The following is a 7,504-nucleotide window of genomic DNA, read 5'->3' as shown; positions in this document are numbered from 1 at the left end:
CCTTTCATTTATCAGTTAAGCTCCATGGCCTTCAATCAGTGCCTTTACCCTCATCTCAAAAACATCCCAACTAAAAGGGTGTGATTTTCTCAAACCTCAGCAATATGAAGGTCCAGAAAGCCAGAGGGGAAGCCACCTCCTGTTCTAAATGTGAACATTCTCTGCTTCAGGACTTTGAGTTACGATTCCGCTCTTCCCAGCCCTGCCCATTTCCAAATCTGTCCTTCATCCATCCACTTGGAGACTTCCACCACTGCCTTTACATTGTTTCTGTCTTCTGTCTCCTATTTAAATGAATACACTCCTAATGGATCCTGGCATTGGGCCACGACATCCTTACCAGCATTGCTTCTGTGGCTCTTTTATGCTGAAGCATAGTGCTTGGTCACTATGCTTCCATGCTACAAGTCACGGAATAATGCCCCTTACACTCTGGCATTCAGCCTCTAGTAGCCCCCTTCCCTTATGTCCCCATGAGCATCCTTTCCCACCCAGCTCTGAACTTGAACATAGGGAAAATAGGAGAAATTTTGTGCAAGATGTCTGTTAGAAATTGATTTTAAAATCACAATAAAAAATGTATTTAGGTGTAGAAGAAGCTTCTACTGAAAAATAGGTGAAGGGCCGGGCACGGTGGCTCAAGCCTGTAATCCCAGCACTCTGGGAGGCCGAGACGGGTGGATCACGAGGTCAGGAGATCGAGACCATCCTGGCTAACATGGTGAAACCCCGTCTCTACTAAAAAATACAAAAAACTAGCCGGGTGAGGTAGCAGGCGCCTATAGTCCCAGCTACTTGGGAGGCTGAGGCAGGAGAATGGCGTGAACCCGGGAGGCGGAGCTTGCAGTGAGCTGAGATCCAGCCACTGCACTGCAGCCTGGGTGACAGAGCAAGACTCCGTCTCAAAAAAAAAAAAAAAGAAAAATAGGTGAACAGATGGGGCTGGGGGATTTTGTGATTATTACGTAAAGCCTATATACAGGAGAGGAAGGCACTGGGAAGGAGTATCAGGATGTGAAGTAGGACCTTTCTGCTCTACTGAGACATTAGTTTCTAAAGTAATTGTGCATATACTATGCTTCAGGGCCTTGAGAGTTAAGAAGGGGAGAACTTGTGCCACCTCCTCAGGGAAGACTTTCTGGATCCCTCCTACTACTTTTGAGTTTCATCTTTTCTGAGTTCCCATTGCACTTTCCATTAATTAATTAAATTAATTATTAATTTTTATTAAGATATAATTTATATACCATAGAATTCATTCTTTTAAAATGTACAATTCAGTGGTTTTCAGTATATTCAAAAAGTTATAAAATCATCACCACTATTTAATTTCAGAATGTTTTCAATATCCCCAAAATAAGCCTCATACCTAGTAGCAATCACCTCTCAAACTCCTGTTCTCCCAGCCCCTGGCAACCACTAACTTACTTTCTGTCTCTATAAATTTTCCTATTCTGGAGAGTTTGTGTAAATGAAATAATTCAACGTGTGATCTTTTGTGTCTGGCTTGTTTCAATGTTTATTTATATTGCAGCATGCATCAGCACTTTTTTTTATGACTGAATAATATTTCCTTGTATGGATAAGTTACATTTTACTTATTCATTCATCAGTTGATTGACATTTGGGTTGTTTCCACATTTTGTCTATTGTAAATAATGTTGCTATGAATACTGGTATACAATATTTTGTGTAGAAATATGTTTTCAATTATCTTGGGCATGTACCTAGAAGTAGAATTGCTAAGCACATGATAGCTATATTTTTAATTTTTCGAGGAACTTCCAAATTGTTTTCCAAAATGCTGTACCATTTAACACTCTTACTAGCAATGTATAAAGTTTCCAGTGCTTTCACATCCTTGCCAATACTTGTTATTATTATTATTATTATTATTATTATTTTTTTTTTGAGACTGAGTCTCACTCTGTGGCCCGGGCTGGAGTGCAGTGGCCGGATCTCAGCTCACTGCAAGCTCCGCCTCCTAGGTTCACGCCATTCTCCTGCCTCAGCCTCCCGAGTAGCTGGGACTACAGGCACCCGCCACCTCGCCCGGCTAGTTTTGTATTTTTTTTTTTAGTAGAGACAGGGTTTCACCGGGTTAGCCAGGATGGTCTCGATCTCCTGACCTCGTGATCTGCCTGTCTCGGCCTCCCAAAGTGCTGGGATTACAGGCTTGAGCCACCGCGCCTGGCAACACTTGTTATTATTAACCTTTTCTATTTCAGCCATTCTAGTAGATATGAAATGACATCTCATTATAGTTCTGATGTGCATTTCTCTAATAACTAACGAAGTTGAGGATTTTTCATGGGCTTATTGGTCGCTTGTGTAACCCTTTGGAGAAATATCTATATAAATGCTTAGACCATTAAAAAATCGGTTATTTGTCCTTTTACTGTTGAACTATAAGAGTTTTAAAATACATTCTGAATACTAGTGACTTATAAGATATATAATTTGCAAATGTTTCCCCCAGTCTGTGGGCTGTATTTTCATGTTCTTGAGCATTTTTTGAAGCACAAATGTTCTTAATTTTGAAAAGTCCAGTTTAGCCATTTTATTATTGTTTGACTTGTGCTTTTCTTACTCTATGTAAGCAACCACTGCCTAATCCAAGGTTATTAATGTTTATGCCTATGTTTTCTTCTAGAGTTTTATCAATTTCGCCTCAGTTTTCTCACATATGCAATGCAGATAATAAAACTTAAGATCATAATACTGTCATCTTAATATTGTTCAGAGGCTTGGATATGTTGACACATGGAAAGCCCATAATAAAGGGTTACACTCTGCTGTTTCATAATTATGAGTGTTTGTTCTTCTTACCTTCCTAACTTCAAGGAGTCCTTTAATCACTTCCTGTTTAACTTGAGCAAGAGTTGGCAAATACACCTACTAACAGCAACTGATAAACAATGGTATCTGTAGCTTTCTAATGCCTGAGCTTCTACAAAGACCTTCTTTAAACCCAAGTAGGCTGAACAACAAGGTACTCTATCCATGGGGCTCATGCACGAACATCACTGTGAACAGAGAACACCTGCTGTCTGTGGTACTGGCCAGCTGTGAAGAGAGGGAAAGTGAGGCTATTTTCCTGGAGTAGTTGGGGCATTAGAACTGGGGGAAGGCAGGCAATCTCAGAACTTACCTAAAAAGAGATGCAACCCACAGACTCCTAGAAAGCAAAGCAGAGTGGATTGCAGATTTCTAAGATGGTAGTCATGGGAGAGGAAGCTTATCCCCCATTCACCATCTTAAACATTTGATAGGAGAAGTTATGCTGGGATTTCTTTAATTTATTTATATTTCCTGGTGTGTGTGTTTTTTTTTCTCAAAGAAAATGCTTTAGTTTTTTGGGGTGGGGTTGCAGGGGAGATGAAGTCTTCTTGCTCTGTTGCCAGGCTGGAGTGCAGTGGCACAATCTCGGCTGACTACAACCTCTACCTCCCAGGTTCAAGCGATTCTCTTACCTCAGCCTCCCAAGTAGCTGGAATTACAGGCACATGCCACCATTCCTGGCTAATTTTTGTATTTTTAATGGAGATGGGTTTTTATCATGTTGGCTAAGCTGGTCTTGAACTCCTGACCTCAAGTGATCTGCCTGCCTCGGCCTCCCAAAGTGCTGGGATTACAGGCGTGAGCTACCATGCCTGGCCGAAGTGTAAGGCACCTACTTCAGCCGGAATTGAACCAGTGACCTAAGGATTGCTTCAGTTTTTTTTAAAAAGTTTGAAAACAACTGATATAATCCAACCCATCATAAATGAAAATGCAGCCCAGAAAAATTCAGTGACTCACCCAAAGTCACACAGGAAGGGAGCAGCAAAGCTGGAACTCCCAAGTAGGTGTCTATTCTGACCAGGAGACCAAGATTCTTTCTATCTCACCTGCTGCCTCCCTGTTAATTCACCTCCCAGAGCATCTGAAAAATTCTTAGCATGTGCTGACTTGAGTCATAGAATATCTTTGGTCGTAGATATATTGTCTCCAGGAATAGATTTATCCAATCACAGATGTTTGGATCTGCAGGGCGTGGGGACTAGATTTAGGATCAAGAGGATGGATTCTAAACTCAGGTTCTGATGGATCTGGGGTGCCAGTTAACCTGTGCACATCTCACATTTTCACCTGAAAATGAGATTCTAAATTCTCTTCCTGTTACCTTTCTTTCATTGTTCTGAGGATCGCTCAAACAAAAGATATGAACAAGATGTTTAATTGTAATGTATTCATTTAGATCTTCATTTATTCCTTTAGTAGCAGGATATTGATGCTCATGGCTTTATTTCGTTTAGAGAATCACTAGTTCTAACCTTCTCATCACAGGGTTTTTCTTCTGATTCCCGAGCTGTCAGGGAGAGGCTGTGCTAGTGGCTGAAAGTTTGTCACTCTGTCCCACACCTAGAGGATGCCATGTGATGTGGGTGACTCCACCCAGGACATCTCCCTTCAGCTCTTACTCATATTTCCAGATGCTCACTAGACTCAAATACCTGAGTATCTAAGAGGCATCTGTATTTACTCTCCCCCAAGCCTGATTTGTCTTCCTCATCTTAGTATATGGCACCTCCAAAACCCTAGGTACCATCCTTATGTACTCCCATGTCCTCGATTCTCACTTCATTTACAAATGGAAATGGAAATTTTCTCTTCAGCATCCATTCTGCCCTCCCCCACTACTCAGCAACTATGTCATTTGTGTAGGACTGACTACACCCCTACCTTTATTGGTCCCAGCAAATTAAAATAATTTCACCCCCTTACCTATGGTGATGGTTTCCAATAAACCCCATCTAAGCTAAGCTAATCATTCCATTGGCAGCCGGGAATTAATGGGAGTATTAAGCCAACTATCATGTTAATTCTCCTGGAAACAGGGATTTGTTTAGAAGTGATCCAATCAAGCCCCAACTCAAGATTTTTGTTTTGTGGTTATTGGGAATAATGCTTGCTTCCTCCTATATGTGAACAGAACTAACTCACAATCATGTACATATATTGTTCTTGGAGTCATCTTGCAATTATTAATAAAGTTAGCATATGAATAAATGAACACATAGAGAGTGGGAGAGGAAAAGGGTAGGCCTGAGAATCACAGAAAAATAAACCTGGAGACCTGATCAAACCTTGCCTGAAGACTCCACTCTTACACTTTTCGTTTGTGTGAATCTGTAAGTTGCACTTATTTTTCAGACAGTTGATGTTTACATTTTCTGTTACCTGAAATCAAAAGCACCCAAACTGATAAACTTACTTAAACCACTAGCAAGTCATGTAATACCTGTTTCCAAAACTGTATACCAAATCTGTCCATATCTCACTGTTATTGTCACCACCACCTAGTTCAAGGCAGCAGCATCTTTGGTCTGGACTATTGTAACAATCCCTACTTCAATTTTCAGCCTCTACTGTTCAATGTAGCCCCCAAACAGCAGCCAGAGAGATCAGTTAAAAATGGAAACCAGATCTGGTTACTTTCTTGATGAAAACCTTTCAAAGAGTTTCATTTGCTCTTGAAATAAAACTCGCTGGCCAGGTGTGGTGGCTCACGCCTGTAATCCCAGCACTTTGGGAGGCCGAGGCGGGTGGATCACGAGGTCAGGAGATCGAGACCATCCTGGCTAACACGGTGAAACCCCATCTCTACTAAAATACAAAAATTAACCGGGCGTGGTGGTGGGCACCTGTAGTCCCAGCTACTCGGGAGACTGAGGCAGGAGAATGGCGTGAACCCGGGAGGTGGAGCTTGTGCTGAGCCGAGATCGTGCCACTGCACTCCAGGCTGGGCGACAGAGTGAGACTCCATCTCAAAAAATCAAAATAATAATAATAATAATAATAATAATAATAACAATATAAAACTCACTGTTCCCCTTCCCCGTCCCAGCCAGCCCTACTGGATGGACATGGCCCCTGCGTCTCCTGTTGCTTCTCTTTGGGTTTTCTGCCCCAGCCTCATGCCTCTTTATGCTCCTCCAGCAGCCACTCCCTTTCCCACTTGCTCTTCCCTCTGCCTGAAATATTTTTCTTTTGCCCTCACCTGACAGCCTTATTATTATCCTTTAAGTCACAGCTCGAATATCACCTCTTCAGAGAAGTCTTTCCCAACCACCTCTCCCAGCTTCCCTATCTGTTCCCTAGTTTATGTCCTCCAAAGTGCTTATCAAAATTTGTAACGATCTCTTATACATTTACTTGTTTATTGTCAGTACAATGTAAGCCCCTCATGAGGACCTTGTCTGTCTTGTTTAAACTTTGTCCTTGACTTATAGTTAGGCTCAATAAATATTTGTTGAATTGTTGTCGAATGAACACCCAACAGCTGCTCTGCAACAGGAAATACCATAGGGAGGTGCACCAGGGTGCCACCCAGTGGCATCTTAGGCCTGGCATGGAGGTTTTCAGAGCTCAGTCCAATGACACAACCTGAAACATTGATCTGAATCATCTGGCAGGTGAGAGACAATGAACATCCAGCCAGAGGCTGGGAAGTGACAGAGGCTAAGCTACGATCATAATCAGTTGCTTTGGCTTAACACACTGCAACTTCAGTAACATCGGTTTACTTGGGAGTTTGTTAGAAATGCACCCTCGGTCCCTACCCAGGCCTACTGAACCAGAGTCTGCCTTTAACAAGATCCCAGGTGATTTGTGTGCACCGAAGAGTTTGAGAAGTGCTGCCCTACAGCATCTTGGATGTGTGCTGCCTGCACTGATACCCAGAAATCCCTGTGCCGGGAGGCACTAGCCAAGCTTTCTCATTTACTCTATGACCTTAAGCAGTATTGTTAACCTCTTACTCTTTAGTGTCTCCACTAAAAGCCCTGGCCCTATTATCTTGTAGATGATATCATGATAATAAAATAAAAAGCCTTGGGCTGAGGCTGTCCCGCTGGCCTGTGGTCTTTGGAATTTAGGGGACTTAATAAGAGAAAGATGAGAGCAAGCCATAGAACAAGAGCAAGTGAAGAAGAATGAACACCTAGAGAGAAATATATATTCATATCAAACAGCAAACCATGGCCTCAGAGATAACTCAGAGTAGATCTCAGCTGAATCACTCTTCATGAAACAGAACTGTTCATACCACTCCCCAAAAGTGGTGGTTCTCACTCATGGATGCATATTAGAATCACCTGGGAGCTTAAAAAGCCCAAGCCAGCCAGCCCTTTAAACCTACCACATCAGAATCTCTGTGCCAGGGACCTAGACAGCTATAATCTGTAAAGCTCTCTGACGCTTCTCAAGTTATAAGGTGCACACAAACCAATTCTGGGGGCGGGGTGTTAAAATGAAGATTTGGACTGAGGAGGTCTGAGCTGGGCCCTGAGACTTGAGGGCCTGAGACATTTCTTTATTAAAATTTTTTATTTTATTTTACGTATGTATGTATGTGTGTGTGTATGTTTGTATTTACAGAGACAAGGTCCCGCTATGTTGCCCCGGCTGGTGTCCAGCTGTTGGACTCAAGTGATCCTCCCATCTCAGCCTCCCAAAGTGC

The sequence above is a fragment of the Rhinopithecus bieti genome, unplaced genomic scaffold, assembly GCF_001698545.2.
Source record: "Rhinopithecus bieti isolate Rb0 unplaced genomic scaffold, ASM169854v2 scaffold_12689, whole genome shotgun sequence".
NCBI classification, from domain to species: domain Eukaryota; kingdom Metazoa; phylum Chordata; class Mammalia; order Primates; family Cercopithecidae; genus Rhinopithecus; species Rhinopithecus bieti.
Note: the sequence above shows the minus strand (reverse complement) of the source record.